General features: G+C 42.5%; 1 protein-coding gene across 2 annotated transcripts in view; it reads right to left on the bottom strand.

The window, feature by feature from the left end:
* Positions 1-20,461, bottom strand: part of LOC103389558 (Krueppel-like factor 7) — a 39,193-nt gene that overhangs the window by 17,497 nt on the left and 1,235 nt on the right. The gene's annotated exons all lie outside the window — the stretch shown is intronic.

The raw sequence follows: 20,461 nt of genomic DNA, 5'->3' as shown, positions 1-20,461 counted from the left end.
TCGTTCATGGAGACGCATACGGAACACAGGATGTAGGACAAAGTATGAGTGATGGAAGAGGGGTGCAGATGGAAGGTATGACAACATTATCATACCCTCCTTCCCTCCACCCTTCTTTTCTCCCTTCACTCCATCATGGCCCTTCCTCCCCCAGGTGGTGACATTAACATTGTTAGAGAGAAGGTCGTGCAGTTGATCAGCGGTTTCACTGATGTGGTTGCGGTGTGTGTGTGTGTGTGTGTGTGTGTGAGTACTGCATGTGCCCTGCTGCATGTGATTATGAATGTTTGCGTGTGTGCCTCGGACAAATTTCGGCAAGTGCCCATGTATGAGTGATTAGCATTATTGTGCTGCTTTGTGTGTAATTATGCATCTTTTGTGTGTGCGTATGCACTTTTGTGTGGACACCTACGTACATGCATAATATCACAAAGATGTTTCTCTTGTGTGGTGGACTTCAGTGAATATGTTAATGTTATCTGTGCGTATATGTCTGCTGCTGAGAGCCTACAGCAGTGCACAATGGCCAAGATAACAATGTGCTAATGGTACTCTGTTCAGCTTCTTTGGAGCACCAAGATGGGTTGGCTCCACACAGAGCCATGGCCTGTTTACTCAAAGACCTCTGGGATTCTTTTTTTTTTAATTTTATTTTTGCAAACAAGAATACCCAGCAACTAATCGAGTAGACCACATCCTCGGCCAGGCCTTAGGAAACTAGTTGTTGGGGAGACACAGGACTGTCCTCCATATACAGTAGATTCAGCCCAAATACACTGCATTAGAAGTTTCTCTTTAAAGGACACAGACTCAAACTGTCAGGCCTTTACGTGTGATCTGAACCATAGAGGAGGTCAGTGATCCCATGGATCATTGTGTTTTTACTGATCCATTGTGTAAGCCATAGTTACTAAATGGTAAGGATGTATAAAGTCTTCTAGTTTAAAATACTTGATGACAACTGTAAGCATTATTGGTTTTAAATTTCAACATAATGAAGCACTTTTTATCTGTTGTACATCGCTCATGATAACGATACATTAGGTGTGGGCGAGTAAAGTCAAGGGATAAAACGGCACACTTTCAAAACTATGAAATCATTTTGTGATGATACGCTGACACTGCATCTGGGGTGGAAATTTAAAATGTCAGTTGGTAAGAGGGGCACCTAGAAAGACTTTGGCAGAGTGATACAAAAAGGCTTTTTGAACACATCCCCGATGATTCTTTTTAGAAATATTCATGAAGAAAACTAAATAAATGGTGGATGGACACCATGTTGAAGAGATTAAGGTAAAGGTCATATAGAAGAAGACGGAAGTCTCTAGAAAACACACCTTAGAGATGAGCCAGAACAAATTGAACAATTGCATTTAGAATGAAGAAGTGACACTGAAACTAAACTGTTTGTAAGAAGACAAATGGTAGATACAATGTTAATACAATACCATAACCAAAGGGTGGAGTGGTGTTCAAACATGTGTTAGTGATACTCCATGTTTGAACACTAACCTCTTCTGCTGGATCTACTTTTCCGTGACTACCACAGTTGCTCTCTAATGAACCATTCTGGTCTCCCTGTCAGCCATGACAGAGTGACAGTCGGGCAGCATGCCCGACACCAGCACCCTGAAATTGAAGTACCTAAATGGAATTCAGCCACCATCAATTTTAATATTCACACCTGAGCATTTTCTTTACGGCGATCTGCCCAAATGTCACTTATGAATAACAAAGAACCCATCAAATCAGGGTTGTGGTGCATGATATGTATTTTTGACCTTTAATGTTTCATTTAATGGGCTGGAGTGTTAAACTAGGCCAAATAAGGTCAAAGGTAAAACAGAGGCTTGCCTGCAGTATTGATGCGTTAAATCTTCCGTTATAGGCTACAGTACCTCTTACATTCTTCTCCGGGAGATAGACATTCACATTCTTACAGTGTCGCCACAGCAGATGTTCCACAGATGTAAATAACACGGTAACCCTTATTATTATTTATGCTGGTTCCCTTTCTTGACACAATAGTTCTTCTTCTCTGACAGCAACACTATAAGCAAAATAAGCAGCTTCAGGTTAAAGAGTCTTGTCCAGGAACAGTTGGGCCTCCGTCTCTCTGGTTTCCTTCACTCTAAATCTTTGTTCTCCTTACTCGATAACCTCTCTGTCACCTTCAGACCAAACGCATATAAATATTTTAGTGCCTATGTTTATAAAGTAAAATGTGCACATAAAAAAAAAAAAGAGTACATGCACCGACACACACAGAATCATGTATGCAGGTTAGTGAGGCTTAAAACACAGCAGGTGCAACCCAGTGACAAATATCTGGTGCTGGACAGGCAGGCTCAGAGCTGTCAACCAGGCCTGATTCATTCACTGATACCATTTATTACAATGAAGATTAACCCTTTCTGTCCTCCCCTTCTCTTGCCCTCTTCCGTCTCCACCCTTCCATCCTCTCTTCTCTAGGCCAAGCAGTGGATCCCCCTTTTACATTTGGTCCGCATTTCACTTCTTGCCATCGCCCTCAAAACACACGCTGCCGCCTGGCTGTTAGTGTCCCACTTTGTGTCTAATAAAAAGCCTAGATTATAAATATGAACAGAGGGGCGTGAATAATACCCTGAAGGAAGGCCCAAAACACCGCTAAACAGATAAATGTAATGGGGCGGATACGGCTCATTAATTTTAGGATGATCCTGTTTAGTTTATACAGATGAGGTAATAGAGACAAGGATCTTTGAATAATATGCAGAGCTGATGTGAGCACAGTCGACAAGGGCAAGACTGTGGGGGGTGGGGGGGGGTGTAGCTGGAGGGAGTGATGCAGTGCTGAGATAGGCTGCTGTGATTTAAGGCTCTAGAATCATGTATGATTTTAACTAAAATTTACACAAATTCTAAAAAAGTCTTTCGTGTAATTTTAAATGTAATTGTACAATATAAACAAGTCTCTGTTATCCAGGGTTTTTTTTCCATCGTGTAAACAACTGAGCTGCTTTGGTTTTTCACCTTACATCCTCTTAATTTGGCTGAGATAGTCTGCCCTTGGTGTTGAATTCCTGTTTGTTTTAAAGTCTTAGACATCTTAGCAGGAAAGACTACAGACAGTTCTTAGTACTTAATAGTCTTCAATTACCCAATCATCCTGCATCTAAAAGCAGTATTTATTTTGCCATCAGAAGCAACCTGACCAGAGGACACACCTACATCCAGACACATGCTTTGTCTGTTTTACAAAAACAACAACTGGCTTGTTTGTGTTTGTATTTTTGTTTCAGTAAAACCAGTTATTACTGTTACATCTACCGTCGTTATTTTGTGATGGTTTCGTTACACTGCCGTTGTCTACATGCCACAAGCTGTGTTCAGTTTTTGACTTTCTGTGAGGTCAACCTCTGCCTGGTTCTCTGTGTTAATCAGTGTCATCACACTCACCTGTGTCTCTGTCATCAGTCTCACTGGTGTCACCTGGTGCCCTGTACACATACCTCTACCCTTCACTCAGTCTTTGTGGGATCATTGTCCTGAGTTGATGTTCAGTATTTTAGTTCTGTGTTCTAAATAAACCTCCTGCACCTGAAGACAGTCTCCCTCCCACCTGCTCACGCTCTTCTTTAGCTGCAAAGCTAATTTGATAGCCTCGCAAAACAAATCCTGTTCTGAGAGTCAGTTCTTTGCAGTGAATTACGGGATTGTTTTTTTTTTTTTTTCGTCTTTCTGTTAAAGCTGCACGTGATTGGTCAAGATGTGTGTTGGCCACAGACACAGGAAAGGTGAGAAAAATTAGCAACACAAAACACTGACTTTTCATGTGTGTTTGTTACCTGGATGCTGCCTTTTGTTTTTGCTAGATTTTAATGTATATTTATCATTTTTTCTTCTAATCTTAAAAAAACTGTTTATATTTGCATTCAATGGGACTTTGCACTAAAACAAGAATCTTGGATTGGCACTTATAACTCAATAAGGAGACATTAGTTTGTTTGTTTTTTTCAAAATAATAAAAAAAAACCCAAATACATTTATCTTTAAAAGTGGCGTTTTCCCACCGTCTGGTGAGTAATACGTTGTCTGTCAAAAGAAAAACAATGTGTGATGTACCTTTGATTGTCTGTCTTCCTCAAATTGGAAAAGAATTCCTTTCCTGCACAAACATGACATTTTGATTACTTGGTTTGGCCATTTTCATACATCATAGCAGAGGTTTGATTGCCCATTTTAGGAGTGAGTAGCATTCATGTCACGGATGAATTAACACCGACGTCTGTGCAGCCTTTTTTTCCCCTCTTGGTGCGGAATTTCACATTTAACTGACGAGTCTGTTTATGGCTTGTTATTTAAATAGCAGTGGTTGAGGGGAAATAAAATGGTCTTGGTTTGATTCCTGTGAAGTGTTAGTTTGATACCACAGCAACACGGGCTCTAAATAAAGTCCCCCCAGAGAAATTGGCCAGTTTAACCTCATAAGTCTTCACAACAAAACACATCACTTCTCAGGTCAATTGGAAAGCTTGCCAGACTCGCAGTGGAGCAGGTAACCACTCAGTTGGTTTCATTTTAATGACGTGCTGTTTCATTTACAGCCCCCTCCATTGTTGCTGTTTGCAATTCTGCTGCACACTTTACTATTTTATTGAAAGAAAAGTTTGGGGAGGCACTTAATGAGGAGAGCAGGAGTGCAAATGTGTGTGTGTGTGTGTGTGTGTGTTTGTAATAGTGCCTATGTCTCTCATTGATCTGGTGAGTCGGGCCAAGCCATCACTTTTAGGTGGCAGCTAAATGACCAGTGGCCCCCACGGCCGTGGCCATCTTGCCAACAGCTTGTGTGTGCTTTTGTGTGTGTGTGTGGGGTTTCATATGTGTTTGTGTCGCAGTGCTTAATCGATAGGAAATGATACCGTGCAGGAGCTCATCAGTGGTGGCCATCGCAGCTGACAGCGACAGTAATCTATAGCTTCATTGAGCCATACGTCCCAAGCTCCCACTCTCACACCCCCGTACACAACCGTACAAAATCCTTCAAAAAGCACCCCACCTCTCCCAATGCTGACTTCCTAAGCTCCCCTTCAGGGTCTTTGCTCTCTGCCGTGCTCTCAGTGAGAGTTCGAACGTTTGGATTTTAAACTCCTGGGAGAGCAGCCTGGCGTCATCCTTGGATCTCAGCTGAGTTGGTAACCTGCCTGCAGGGGCCAAGAGGGGGAGAAGAAGGAGGTCGGGTTCGTAGGGCTTAATGCCTCATTTTCTTTTGAAACCAATCTGAACGGTCTACTATACTCCTGAAAATGGAAAGAGCAGCAGTGAGGGGTGCAGTGTTTGGCCAGGAGGGATCTTGGGGCTCTTGGTGCCAAGGCACTGTTGTAGGGTGATGAAACAGGGCAAAAATATTGAAGGAGAGGAGACACAAAGAGAAAAATGCAGAGGGTAAATATATAGCTAATTGACCTGCCCCTGGAGGAGTCAAAAAAGCATGGGTCAAAGGAACGGGTGGGTTGTGTAACCAATTAGATTAGACAGTAGGAGAGATGGGTTTGCAGAGGTGCAAAAGGTAAACTGAAGACAGGGCAGATTGAAAACTAAAGTTTCCACACAGCCTTTATCCTTTCTGCTTCTCATTTAGGGTCACAGAGGGGGCTTCACCCAGTACCAGAGAGACATGACTGACCTGGAGAAGTCATCAACATATCATGAGTATTTACACTTTCACTTTAATCTGCACATATTTGAACTTAAACCAGAGTGAGTACAGTCAGTATGGCCCACTTCACTTCAGTCCTACACCTTTTATCCAAAAGCCCACTTCTCAAGCAATAATTTAAAAATCAAAAGAAGTCATACAACTTTAAAAACAAATCTGTGAGCTAGCTATCATCAAGTTCACGGCTGTAATGCACTGGCATGCTTTGACACGTTACAGGTACAAATGTTTTGTTGTCATATTTATGTGGTGATGTCTGGCTTAGAAGCTGCATGATTTTCTTTGACTGATGGGAAAGAATAAAGTCCAAGTCTGACCTGCCCTAAGAATGATCTCATAGATACCAATCTGATGGATCGGTATCTATGAGGTATATTTTATACTTTGGGAATATGTTCCCGAAATATGATGACATGATGACAGCATGATGACAGCATGATGACTGATGAATTTAAAACAGACCAACAAAGCTACAATTACTACTACCAATAGATCAGTTAAAAAATGTATTTTAAAAAATATAGGTAAGAAACAGTGGTAAAGACAGGAGGGTAACGCAGACAGAAGTGTTCCTTCTCAATGACTAACAGCTCCATCTCTCCAGGCAGCCAAGTCTCACCTAGCTTCAGATAACGTGCCTCGGAAACAGCTTAATTACACACGCCGTCTTATCAGACGACATTAGACTCTCAGTAATAATCAGAGCTGCCGTCAGCTCTTCCGTCAAAGCCTGGCAACGCAGCACCTTCAGGCAGTTGCACACAGTGCGGGCTTCAAGCTGATAACAGACGTCGTTCGTTGTTAAATCACAATTTGCTGACAGAGTCTGAGGAAATAATACACATATGGTTGCAAACCTGACATCTCCTGAACACGCACTCAATGTTTTGTTTGGATTGCTGCAGTCACAATGGATTTGAAGCTGCAGGTGTTTTATGTTTTTTTTTGTTTTAATAGAAGAATTTGATTTTGAGCCATTATTCTTTTACAAGACAGCGTATGTTTGTAGCCCTGGATGGTGAAAGCAGTGTGTGTGCATGGAGAAGCATCAGAGCACCTTTCATCCAGCAGAGAAGCTACAATGATGGAGCACTTTGAGCACAAATACCTGCTGACCCTCTGCCTAATGGAGCAGAAAGACATTTCCCATTGCTTTCTCTGAGCAGACACAACAGAAAGTCCACATTTATTTCACTCACACAACAGGGTTTTCCCTCTACCTCTCCAATCCAAGGTGATGGGCGATACCAGATTTTTTTGATTCGATACGATACAGATTACTTTTTTGGTACTATTTAACAACTTTAATATATGTTTTTCAAAACTCATAACAAATTACAACACATTTTTACACAATGTAACCTAAATAGTTTAATTGCTACCTTTAAGGGACAAAGATGTCTAGTGGACTTGATTACATGGAGATGTGGTCACATGACAAGAATGGACCAGTTAAATGTTATATTACTTGGGGGTGTTGTTTTGTAAAAGCCTGTATGAAGTATGTTACCCTTAAAGATGTGGAAGTGACACATGCAGTTTTTTCACTTATTAATTAGTATTGATACTTTATGAGTGTAATCGATACTCAATACTATATCTATAGCATAAAATCTATACAGTGGTATCAATACCCCATGCACAACATCACTATGGCAGTCTGTTCTGCACAAACAACCCACAGACTATCGGTACCAGTTGTACCAGTTGTTACTAGCATGCGTGCCAACAAGTTTTTCATACATGAAATTAAAGTACACAGGTTAATTGTCATCATTGGAAACACAGGTGTTGTTCCTGAAGCAACACTTTCCAACCTGTGGCTCCTGAGCCACATGCAGCTCTTCAGACCCTTCACATTGGCTCCATTTAATATTTGTGAATGGACTAAGCTCACTGCATCTGTGCTCTTCAAACAAAACACTTTCATGACTCATACACCTGAACAACCAGTACACACGTAGACAGCAGTGCATCCTGCAGTGTCTGCAGTCACTGAGACCGTGACTGTCAAACAGCGTTTTTATAAAATCAAGTTGGAGCCAATTTTAGACGCACACTTTCACACTTAATTTTCATCTGGTTGCCATTAAAACACCTACCTAAGACAGTTGGAAATCATTTTAGCAGCACTTCTGCTAACTGGAGCAATGTTCAAATGTCTTGAATCATGGAAATGTGCATCTTGTGTTTCTCCTGTTGTATAACAGGTACAACAACAGGTTTACTTTTTGATATAATTCTGTTCTATCACTGCAGTATTTAAACTATTATACACTTCATTACTGACCTTCGAAAAGGTTCAAAAGCTTGTAGGGCTTATGATGAAATGATAAAAAAGGTTGCAGGTTACTGGTGAACAAGAGCTGATTCTCAGCCTGGAATAATGGACCATTAAAACTTTCCAAATAAAAAAAAACATTAATTTGTTTTCAAATAAAATTTGGAGAGAGGTTGCCCAGTTTTCTAGACTTGACAAAACAAACACAATTCTCATTTTCAAAAACACGAAACAGAGATCATGGTGGCTGCAAAATGAGTCTCATCACTGGATCATTAAGAACAGATCTTTTTGGATCTCTGTGTCTCTGTGAACAGCCCTGTGATTGGTTGAATTTGCTTCTCATTGGCTCAGTTTTGCTTTAGAACATGAACAGACCACATCAGGTATTAAGACCTCTGTGAACGCTAATGATTTACAATATCCTCTTTTACTCTAGTTTATGGTTTCACCCCTTATAAGGATCTGGCTGCAGCGGAGCATCAGCTGCACCCTCAGCCTTCTCCATCCCTCTGTACTGTTACATCAACCAAATTTGTGATATCAAGGTTAATAAATGCCTGATTTAATGCACATTACATTGGCTAATAATGACATAATTAAATAAAGCTTCATAATGCACTAATATTATTAATATTTTACTCCAACTTACATCTGTAACCCTGATAGTAACAGGCATTATGCAAGAAGTCTTAGTCCTGGGACACAGAGAAAGTGTTATGACAAGATGTCTGCAGCTCTATCTAAACAGCCTGTGACAGTGTGTAAAATGTCTTTGTTCTGGTATTAAGTAAGGGCTAGAAGAGGAAGGATGAGAAGAGAAGATGACAATTGGCATGCTGGATGGTAAAAGCAGGTTTACAAAGAGATTGAAGGGGAATGGGGGGGGGGTAGGGGTATAATCCTAGTGACTGCCACTGTTTAACTGGATTTGGATGAGCTGCTGTTTATCGGCCTATAAGTCGCTGAGCGTGCCCTCTCAGCTGTCAAAAGCACCCTAATCTAATCAGGAAGCATTCCAGCCGTTCGCTTTCAAAGCAGCAGAGAGTGCAAAGTGCATTTTGGACACATTTGTATGACTCCTTTGGAGCCAGAAGGTGTGTGCATGTGTGCGGCTGGGCTGACAGAGAGGGAGGACCTCGACAGTGGTTTTACAACACTAGTTATAGCGGCTTGCAGCAGGATTTTTTGGGAGTCTGCTCTCCTGATGCCCGAACCCCATTGTGTGCTGCAGGCCGGCTAATCTTCATTACCGCACACAATGACGGGGCAAGAGAATGGGGCTTTGGCTGGAAAAGGCAGGGAGAAACAAAGGACTGGGAGCACTGGATGAGAAAAAGAGAGAGAGGAGGAGGTCCAAATAAGAGAAATCAGAAAGGGGACAGTGAAGCGGAGCAAGTCTGCTTCCTCTTTATATAGTGGCAGTCAGATAGGCCATGTGCAGTACCCCCATCGCAGCCACATACCGTGAAGTGCAACTGCAGAGTGGTAGTCATACTGATAACAGCAGAATGGTGTTTTTTTACACGTGGAATATCTGGGCACCTGTGTTGTCTGTGATTGGCTGTGTCCTTTGTGTTTGGTTTGTGATGTAAAATGTTCTTGGGTTCAGATGAGAGAGAGAGTCACAAGCCAAGCCGACGACAAAAAAACAGGTATTAGCAGCAAAACCAGGTCAGTGGAACAGTCACGGAAGGCCAAGGTGGATTAGCTCAGGATCGCAGACATTCAACGGCGAATTGAATGTGTGTTTGTGCTGAATCTGTGCAGTTACACAAGAGTGTGTACAACCATGTTTTGACTACGAGCATATCCTAGACTTCAAACACCGGGGAGGATCACTATAGGTTCTGTCTATTGGTCTGTGGAAGCTTTGAAAACAAACGGGAGTGTGGAAAATAAGATCAAGCTGCTTAAAACATTGGAAGACTGTGTCACCGTTGCTGCTGCAAACTCACTTTCTAGAGACAGCGTGGAAAGAGAAAATACACCCTTATTTGAGATTAAGGTTTTATGCAGATGGGCAGAAGCATCGCGGCAGGTTGAACCCATTCACCCCACAGTGCAAAATGGCTGGTTTTCATCGGGGAGGCACGAGCAGAGTGTGAAGAACTATTCACCCCAATTTCATCCTGACAATGTGCAGATGCTCAGCCGAGAAGGGGAGAAGGCTGTTACCTACTTGTACTGGCAAAGGTGCGAGGAACTCATTGACGTTGGCCTTTCGCCATGTGTGTGTGCATGAGTTCGCTGCTGACACACAAGTAGGGCACCTGAGGTTAGAAATGCGGATGATTGGAGGGCAGAGGGTAAAAGCTCTGAATAAAAGCTGCATTAAGACTTGGGGTCGAAAGGTCAAAGGCTGGTGAGTTAATGTGTTTTAAATGAAGGAGGTGTCATGACAGGTACAGTGAGCACACACCACCTTGTCTGAGGAATATTGCAGGGAAAATAAATGGAGCTTTTCTTGTGCAATCTCTTACAGAAGGACAGGCACACACACAAATCCAATAAAGCCTTGTCTCTGCCTTGAAGTTTCCTGCTCAGGCACAAACACAAACATAAACCAATGAAAAATTATTGATGCGCTCTTCTCTTATAAAACAGTGGCTGCTCCCTTAAGTATTCCTGGCAACATCACAGGCTGAAAATAGCTGCCGACCCAAATAACTTTCCCCGCAGGAGCGGAGAAGAAGCCAGACCACAGCCACCGGCGACTGGCTTTACTAATTGGCATCATTTTACAGTGAAATAATATCTGGGGCAATAGACAGAATAACACATAACAGTAAACTCGGTAAGCAGGAGGATGTGCCGCCGTCTCGCCAGACAAACGTTTGCAGAGCCGAGTAATTTGCAGGAGGGGGAGGTGGAATGGGGTTGCCTTCGCTCTTGTTAGCATAAGTTATGAAATACTTCTCCCTCGAAACACACATGAGGGAATTGGTTTAGGAAGTGAAGCGTTTATATGACAACATCGGTTCAGTTAAGAAAAGAGAAATATGTACCGAGGCGGCACACAATGATTTTTAAATCACAAACTGTTTATTTTCTACGGAATAAAAGGATATTGTTTGTTGGCGTGAGGGAGTTAATAGGAAATCAGATGAACGGTGAGATTCACACGATACCGAGATTGTTCCTGTTACAAGTTCATTTCCAATTTCTTTACAGAAATGACTTGACAGAATCAATTAAAATGGATCCATCCATCTATATTTCACTGCTTAACCCTTGTCAGGATGGTGAGGGGCAGTGGTCTAAACTGTTAGATGACCCCACTATAGATGCTTAATGCTATGCTTAACCCTTGTCAGGATGGGGAGGGGGAGTGGTCTAAACTGTTAGATGACCCCACACGAACAACCATTTACACACTTTTTTACCTGGGTTCGATCGAACCCCAGGGGTTCAGCGGACAGGACACACACCGAAACTGGCGGGGTTCAGTAGCCTACCTCCAACAAGGTTAAGAGCCACTGTGTTAGGTAGAGGGCAACTGGACTGCCCCGGTTTCACCTCTGGCTGAATGAACAAAAAGAGAATTATTGTAGTAAAACAGAAGAGGGCGCCACGCCCTGATCTAATGGCAGGATTTTGTGATCAACAGGGCAAAGACACGAAGGTGTGAAGGTGTTGAGGGTTGTGTTTTGCTGTAATGATTCTCGAGGGGTATTCAGTCAATCTGAGACTAAGGCCATGTCCACATGGGAACGTTTTTGTTTTGTTTTTTTTCCACTGGGCCAGAAAGAAATCGGGTCTACACACGTGTTGTCAGAATTTCCAACTTTGGAACCCGTTATCAGAAAATACCTCTTCAGGGCACCCAGGATGTTGGTGCCATGTCGATGAAAGGCCGTAACAATAAAAATATTTTACTGTTTCGACCTAATAACATTCCTGTTTGGACAATCTAAATACCAACAGTCATTTAGAAATGAAGAAGCCTCCTGGGTGAGAGAGGAAATCTCTTCTAGGAACCAGGACGGTCCAGCTGCTCTCTGCCTAACTGCTCTGGATGACATGACTTGGATGACTGAGAACCTACTGTACATAGACACCATTTCACAAAGAAGCGGGTAAACTCCATCTGGGAAGCAAAGCAAAGATGTATTTTAGCAGTGCAATTCCTAATTAGTGCCAGGAGATTCATCTAATCTCAGGGTTACCAGCCCATCATTAAGGCTAAAACACACACCGCTCTCCGAACATACCAGAACAGAACAATAGAGAAGCAGAGGTTCACTGTCACGCTGATGAATGGTTCTTCCCACAGGTCTCATTAAATCACAGAAGGGCACTTCCCGGACGGTGTGGAGAGTTAAGAGTGGGTGCAACGTCTTCTCGGCAGCTCTGTCTGTCTACACTGACACTTGGGGGCTTTTTCTCAAAGGGTGGGTGACAAAATCACATATTTCATGATGACAAATTGCACTTTCGGGCCCTGAAACATAATCTAATAGCATATCCAGTTCAATCTAAGCAAACCGGTCTTATAGACGGCTCAACAGTGTCGGAACAAGAAATGACTGGGACTGTGAGATGAACCCTCGACAGATTTTGGTCTTACATCTAAATAATATAAACCCACATACTGATAACATGGTTCACAAACTGTTTCCCAAGTCACTTAGTGTGATTTTGTCACTTTATTGGGCTTTGAGTTCCAACTTAAGTCATCAATGATCCTGAATCAATTCACCACATTAAATAAATTTAAATTTAAACTTAACTAGACCTATATAACGAATTCTAATGAAATCTGTGATCACTATCCAAATACTGGTATACCCTGCTAAGATCCAAACTGGTTTTGGAGTGCACTGCACACTTGTATCTGTCACCAGGGAGAGGTTAGGGGTGTGACTGATTACTGGTTCCATCAACAAGCACAGGTGTTTACTCTAGGCAAATTGCCCTTGTGGTCACCCCCCCCACCCTCTTCCTCACACCGTCTCTGATGCAGTCCACATGGTGGATCTCTGCTTTGAGGGTGGCTCAGCCTCCCTCAGGATTTTTATCTCTGATGGCAGCTAAGACAAACAAACAGGCCATAGTTGGTATAGCTGCTTACCAAGGCTGCCTAGCAACAGGTAGAAAAGAAGATGGTAGATACATTCCAGTATGAAATCATGCAGCCTAGCTAGACCTAGAGCTGCCAGGCAGAAAGGAGAGAGGAAGATACTTGGAGGTAGTAAAAAAAAAGTGAGCAATGGTTAATGTGACAGCCGATAGCTCAAGGAAGGAGTTAGACAGAGAGAGAGAGAGAGAGAGACGGTCCTCTGGGGAAACACCTGAGGGGGGACGCTGAAAGGCCTGTCTGTTAAAAGCCCGTGGTCGTGATCACACTGATGCACATATGAGGTGGATTTTTAGATTTGAATCATCCAAAAAAAAAAAAAAAAAGAAAGAAAAAGCTAAACATGCAGCTTTCTTTTAATAAAGGAAGGCTTATCAGTGCCTTCAATGATTTTCTCTAATATTTGACCGACTCCTGTAAGACGTAGAGCTCGCAGCTACCTTTTCTCTTTCTGGCGGAAAATATTTAAAATGTGTAGGTTAAAAATCTTGAACGATGAAATGTTTCAATTTAAAACATTTTAGAGTTTGACTTTTATCAAAGGGACTGACTCCAAACGGAGGTAAAAATGGGCGAAACCCAAACAAGATAGCTGTGATTTTTATGAATTTTCAGAAAGACAGAGAGAACAAAACGGAGAGAAAGACATTCAAGCATAAAATGAGTCCCTGAGACTTCTCTTCCATGTATTTTCCCCTTTTCCCCCCATGGTTGCAAAGCCGGATGGCAGAAACGAAGCATGTCGGATCGCTGTAAGGTGCTGTAACCGCTTCCCGATTTCGTCTCAAATGATGTGAAAGTCATTGCCAAGCCATGCGTGCTGGTGTGAGGTGGAAAAAAATGACTGGCTCCTCTTCTCCCTGTTAATCAAACCGAGGGTTGGCAGAGCATTTCCAGACAGAAGACGTACATAAAGACGTGCCTGTTTCTTTTCTTCCCAAGCTTCTATCACACTGCCTTTTTCTCCCATACCATCACCACCACCTCCTCCTTCCTCTTCCTCCTCCTCCTCTCATCCTGACAGGGCCAGTCACCGGAGCGTCAGACAAATGAATGCTTCCCCCGTCTCCAGCTCTTTCATCAGCGCTTCCCACCTTTTCATCAATGCCCATAAAGCAGTGGCAGTCACCTATCCCTGGCAATCGCCTCTCAGCTGCCTGAGTGATGAGACGGGGTGGCAGAGTTCACAAAGCTTCCTTATGGAAGAATGGATGTTACTGGGTCAGGGGGTCGCCTGCACATCTCATTACACAACATACACAGACACACAAACCTGTGCACGTGCAGGTATGTACATACAGCCACAGGAAACTACAATAAACTATTACACTGTATCCCACCAGGAGATTTTTTTTTTTTTTTTGCTTCACTGTGCTGCATAATCCAAGTTATCACTGGGAAAAGTTGGGAAATTAAAAGGCTGTGCAGTTTATTTTAAAAAATGGTTGCAGGTTTAGGAAAGAATAGATGTTATTCACAAAAAGAAGCAATGAAGGCAACACAGATCCATTGGTTTCAACACATTTAGTGACAATTCTGCCGTAATAGAATAAATACTGTAAATAATCAATACCAATAAGTTATAAAGTTAAAAGCCACTGCAGACAAAGTGTGTAAAGGTAGTAAATAATAGTAGCTTCTACCAGGGGTAAGAAAAGCCAACACATTAGATGTAAACAATCTAGAAAGTGATTAAAGTTTAAATCTTGCAATAAAACAAAAACAACTTAAATGAAATACTTTGGATACAGCAACAGCTGCACATTTGAAAAAAGGAGTTGTAAAATTAGTTTAAATAGTCAACGTTAGGAGATATGGAACAAACATTTGCCAAAAGTAAACATTTCGCTCAGAAATCCCTTTCATTTACTCAGAATAAAAGTGAGGGACAAAGACAGACTTAATAAAATTAATAAATGAATAAACATATTAGGGGGAATTAAGTGTGTTTAAATTTTAAAAAAAACCTTACCTAACAAAGAAATCGTTCACATTCACTGTAAAAGAGTTAACCAAGAACTAACAATGAACTAGAAATACAAGATGAGCTAAAGTTGATATTGCACTTTTGCTCTCTTTATTTTGCATTTGATGTGACATTTTAATAAAGCCGCCCGTGTGGAATGGAGAGGCTTCACCGCGGAACTCTGCTCTGCAAAAAACAAATAAGATTAAGTCCCAGTTTTTCTTTCCTTTCCCCCCACCCTCTGGTTTGCAGAATCCTGAGCCGTGCATGTTACAGGACTGATTTAATTTTAATTTGCATAAACTTACATCAAACAGCGGATAGCAGAAAGGTCACAGCCAATAAACGGGGTGTGTATTGAAGGCTGCTGCAGCCTCGCAACACTGAAAGAAATCTGCCTGGGAGACACGGTCGCTGAACAGCTGCTGTATCATAGGGCATCATCCGAGGTAGTACGTCGTTTTTCATATATGCAGTATATATATATATATATATATTTGTGTGGTGCACATTACATGTCACAAAACAACAAATATTCAGCTGTAAATGTGGAGCACACACACAGATGCTGTCTTCAAACATTCTAGTGTTTCTCTATGTCAATATTTACCATACTGCAAATGACTTGATAATTGAAAGACAACATGTTAGCCCAGCAATTTGAATACATTAGAATAGTTATGAACTGATTTTACTGTGATTATGTGTAATGTTTATCCATTTCAGAGTCAGTGCTTTATAGATGCCAAACAGCAGAACTATGTGTTTTGTTTTTGTCTTTTATATTTGTTCTAAATGAGTTTATTAGCTTACTTTCTGGTGAACGTCTTGTTACCTTGAGGAAACTCTAGTTCTGCTCTGGCTGATGGTCATCTTTGGACCAAGTTCGATATAAGTTTTGTTCAGTTTCATTTGATTTATATTAGGGGGAATCATCTGGCAATCATTTGTTTTGTTACGTTTTTAGACTAATTTATTGGTGTTGGTCATTTGTTTTGTTACTTTTTTAGACTAATTTATTGGTGTTGGTCTAACTTTGAGCTACTGTATCTCCTGTGAGATTTCTGTTTGGTTTATTTTGGAAAACATGTGTTAATTGTCATTTAACTGCATTCATTTATCTTTAAAATAATCCTCTCACACCTGTATTTCACAGACACCAAATTATTACAAATAAGGGCTAGTTGGTAGATTGACTGATCAGCTGATTGATTGATGGATTGATAGATGGATTGATTGATTGATGACATATACATTTCCAGTTTTCTAACAGCCTGAGCTAAAAACACATTTTACATTTGCTTACACACCAAGTGAAAAATCCATACTGTGCTAATTCTATAAAAGGAGGAGAAAGAGAATGTGATGATGGCGTGTGTGTGAGTGTGTGTGAGTGTGTGTGAGTGTGTGTGTGCTGTTGGCTGTGCTCTCCCTGCTTGCCTGCTGTGTGTGAGAAAGCAGCTGTGGCCCACCGAGGATTACATAACACAGTGAGACACTTAAACACTGGTGTGAACAGAGACACACACACACTGACACACACAGTGACACACACAGTGACACACACTGACACACACACACGTATGGATGCATATGGATATTTATAGCATGGCTGCAGATTCTCCTCCCCATCCTTTGGCTCTTCTTCCTCCTCCTTCTTTCTCCTCCTAAACCTGTCTGTTTGTCTTCCCCCTGTCTTCCCAATGATCTCTGTCAAAGAGGTCGGACGTCCATGTGTCTCTGCGGCCCTGATAAATACTTCAGCCCCCCTCGCGAGACGCGGCCGCAGCTTTCAAACACAAAACAGTTCCATCCATCTGCCTCCTCCGTGACTCCACCACCACTGTACCCTGCTTTCCACCGACTGTCTATCTGTGTGTGCTCATCAGTCCTGGGGGGTTTAGGACCACTGGACTGTGAAATATGAAACCCTGCAGCTGGGAGAATGTGCCTGCTTTGCAACTTCCTCCACCTCCTCGCACCTCAACTTCCCCGATGGAACTGCTGCTGCTGTTATCACCACCGCCACCGTGCGTGTGGAAAAATGCGTCTGTTATGGAGTCACAACAAACAAAAACCACAGTGTGCATGTGAGCTGGTGTGTGTGTGAGTGTGCCCTGCCGCTCCCTCTTTATTTAGAAAGACAGACGACATGAAAAATCTGTACACACGCGCACACACACACACACACACACACACAAGGTCTGGATGTACTGCGCAGCAGACATTTCGCTTGGGTAGGCATCAGGCACTTAGTACATGTACGTGTGTGAGTGTGTGTGTGTGTGTGTTGAGCCTCTTAGGGATAATATACATGTGGGAAGGTATGGACTGTGTCCTAAGGTCAATGACAGGCGGCCATTTGCACGGTGTCCTATTACCCATCTGGGTCAAGTGCTGCGTGCGACGGACTATCAGCAGAACTAGAAATCAGTCTGAACGAAACGAAACTCTGCAAATCATTGCAGTTGTTTTTCATTCCAGTTTCAGACCAGAGTCACCGTGACCCGTCTGTACTGTTTTTCAGTGTTCAGACGGATTTCTCTTTGTCAGCTTGTATGAAAAATTTGACACATTATTTGCATGTTTTTTTTTTTTTTGTGGGTCATGTACACCAGCGCAGCATATATTGAGGGTATATGGATGATTACATAATTTCCCCGAAGGAATTAATAAAGTTCTATCTATCTATCTATCTATCTATCTATCCATCCATCCATCCATCCATCCATCCATCCATCCATCCATCCATCCATCCATCCATCCATCTAACAGCCTGTATTACTGTGTTAGTTCCCAGATTGACAACTGGTAAACATATCACTTTCATTTCCCAACATGAGGCTAATGGAAAATAATAGTCATTCACATCCCCCACAGGTCGACCTCACAGTTGTACGACTTTACGCAGCTTTGGTATTAGCCCATGTCAGAAAGAAAACGACGTATGGTATATCTTTAGAGGCACAGTACAGCAGGACGCCAATGCCTTCCAAGTTCTACGCAAAAAGTTGAATCGATCGAAACCAACCTACGGCAAAATCCATTCACCTGTGTGTTAATACGCTAACGGTGATGGATTGTACTCCACACCGTGACCCCGCATGGATTCAGCAGCGTCTTTTATCTGAAACCTGAGTGGCTAATTCTGAGGTCAGAGCTAATCACTGAGTCATTAGGCTCAGGTATTAGCACAGCCTGATTGTTTGAACCATCTGTAACAATGTGAAAACGTTTCGCAGGAGTTTCAGACAGGGGACTTCTCAAACAGATGCAAATAAAAAGAGTCAGTTTTACTGGTGGAAAATCAAAGGTTTTTACTAATTGAAGGTAACAACGACTGGGTTCAGATCAGCGCTGCTTGCTCTAAATCCAGCGCGGCCTCACTCTCTGTTCTTACCCTGAACAACCAACTGCAGTGGGATTTAGGGATGAGACAGCAAAGTTCAGCTTGGCACCATTACGTTCAATAGTGGAACAAATGCAGCCTCAAATGTACCGTCTGCAGACCGCAAAGACACTTTCTCCTTTTTCTGCTCCCCATCCTTCTCTATAAGCGCCTGAATTGTGCCTCACAGACACCATCAGGGGACACAGTCTTCATTCTTGCCATCACATCTCAGGGAGCCATTTAGGGGCCGACTACAACGGTCTCCTATCTCGCCATCACAACCCCATAAAAGCATCAAACTCTAAATGGAGCCGAGAACACAGAGGGGATAGCTCAAACTGCCCGTCCTCAGTCTGAGACAGAGCTTTTAAGATGAGCTGCAGCACATAACTCCTGCATTCAGAGAGGCTCTGCTGGCATCTTCATGACACTACAATGACCACTTTGCCGAAAACACGCGAGGGGAGGAAGTTTGTTTTTTTGTTTTTTTTGAGCAGGTGGTTCAAGTCCAGCAGAGAAACACAACGTCACCAAACGTCTCGTAGAAAGCAGCGTTCTTATTCGTGAAGGTTAGTTTAAAGTGTCTTCACTGTCAAGTATAACAGTGAAGACGGGTAATTAGGTAATTTGTTTTACTGCATGTGTTTCGAGAGCCAAAACCACAGTGGTTATGATTTCTGTGGGATTTTCCTTTTTTGATAAGGATCAAAAATGGATAAATATGCAAAAAAGCTTTCAAATGAGGTGTTAAGGCTTCTGAGTTTTGTTGAAAAAAAAAAAAAAGCCTGACTTTCACTGTGATTTCTGTCAAATAGGCTGAGGACAGTTGGGAGAAACCTGACATTTCCAGTGTCCATAGTTAAGAGCCTTTGCCTTCATCCAAAGCTGCCTCTCAGCTGCTTTTTTTCCATTTACATTAGCTATTGATTTTTGATATACAAGCTGTAGATGAGACACAAGCCAGATACTTGCACTCGCACACAGTGCACGTCGGGTACAGACACAGTCAGGCCCCACACATGTTGGATGTCCACTGACGACGAGCCGGCAGGGAGTTGAGGACTTGTTATAAGAACATGCGTCGGTGGTGAACAGTAGGACGCCAATTAGTCTCCTTGACCAGGACGAATGGATCCATGGTCATGCACCGCTTTCTCTGCCCCCCCCCCCCAGCACCACATTCCTCCTTCATCTTTTTACGCATGGAGCAAAGCAGTGAGAGGGAGAGGGGGGAGGGAGGGAGGGGGGCTCCGGTTGCATGAACAATACAACGATCAAATTTCCTTGCAATGATTTTTCCCTGTTTTTGCCTGGTCAGTCCTGTGCAGCATGGACGGCATCATCGTCACCAAGCAGCAGCAGCAGCAGCAGCAATGCAGGTGTATTTACTCTGAGATAGGGGCCAAAAATGCAAAAAGAATTGCTTTTTTTTTTTGTGCCATATTTTATCTCAGATTTCCAATCACTCTGATGCCAAATGCTGTTACCCTACAAATAGCAGTAAGAGCTCCAGCTTTAAAACATATGGGCCCATAAACATTTATCACATGTAGTTAAAAAGGAGCCAGGAAATGCCTTGTAAACTGCTGCCTCCATCAGCATGTGGCCACATGGATGGAAGGATGGATGGATGGATGGATGGATGGATGGATGGATGCCTGTGCCTTTTCCCTCACTATCAATACACTCAAGTTGGATGAATTTGTGAGGATGGGGGGGGGTAGTGGGAGGTAGAGAGGTGAAGGGGTTCAGACAGTTAGTTGTTATTACCTACAACGCCTGTGCACATTTTCACTTGTTCCACCAACACAAATTAGAGCTGATTCAGAGCCAGACATGTGAGAATATCTATTATATATAAAATGGGGGGGGGGGGCTGTGGAGTCTGAGGGTCGCATATGTATTATTTACAGCAATTCATTTCACTCTCCATTTTAGGATTCACATCTACATCTCATCAAATCGCAGTTGACAGCTGTATTAGTCGCCGGCGAGTCCTCACATCTCATGAGATGTACGGATGTTGGGGAAAACGATTTATT

Source organism: Cynoglossus semilaevis, chromosome 14 (assembly GCF_000523025.1).
Source record: "Cynoglossus semilaevis isolate Cse_v1.0 chromosome 14, Cse_v1.0, whole genome shotgun sequence".
Lineage (NCBI taxonomy): Eukaryota > Metazoa > Chordata > Actinopteri > Pleuronectiformes > Cynoglossidae > Cynoglossus > Cynoglossus semilaevis.
The sequence above is the reverse complement of the archived record's forward strand: the minus strand, read 5'-3'. Positions and strand labels throughout refer to the sequence as shown.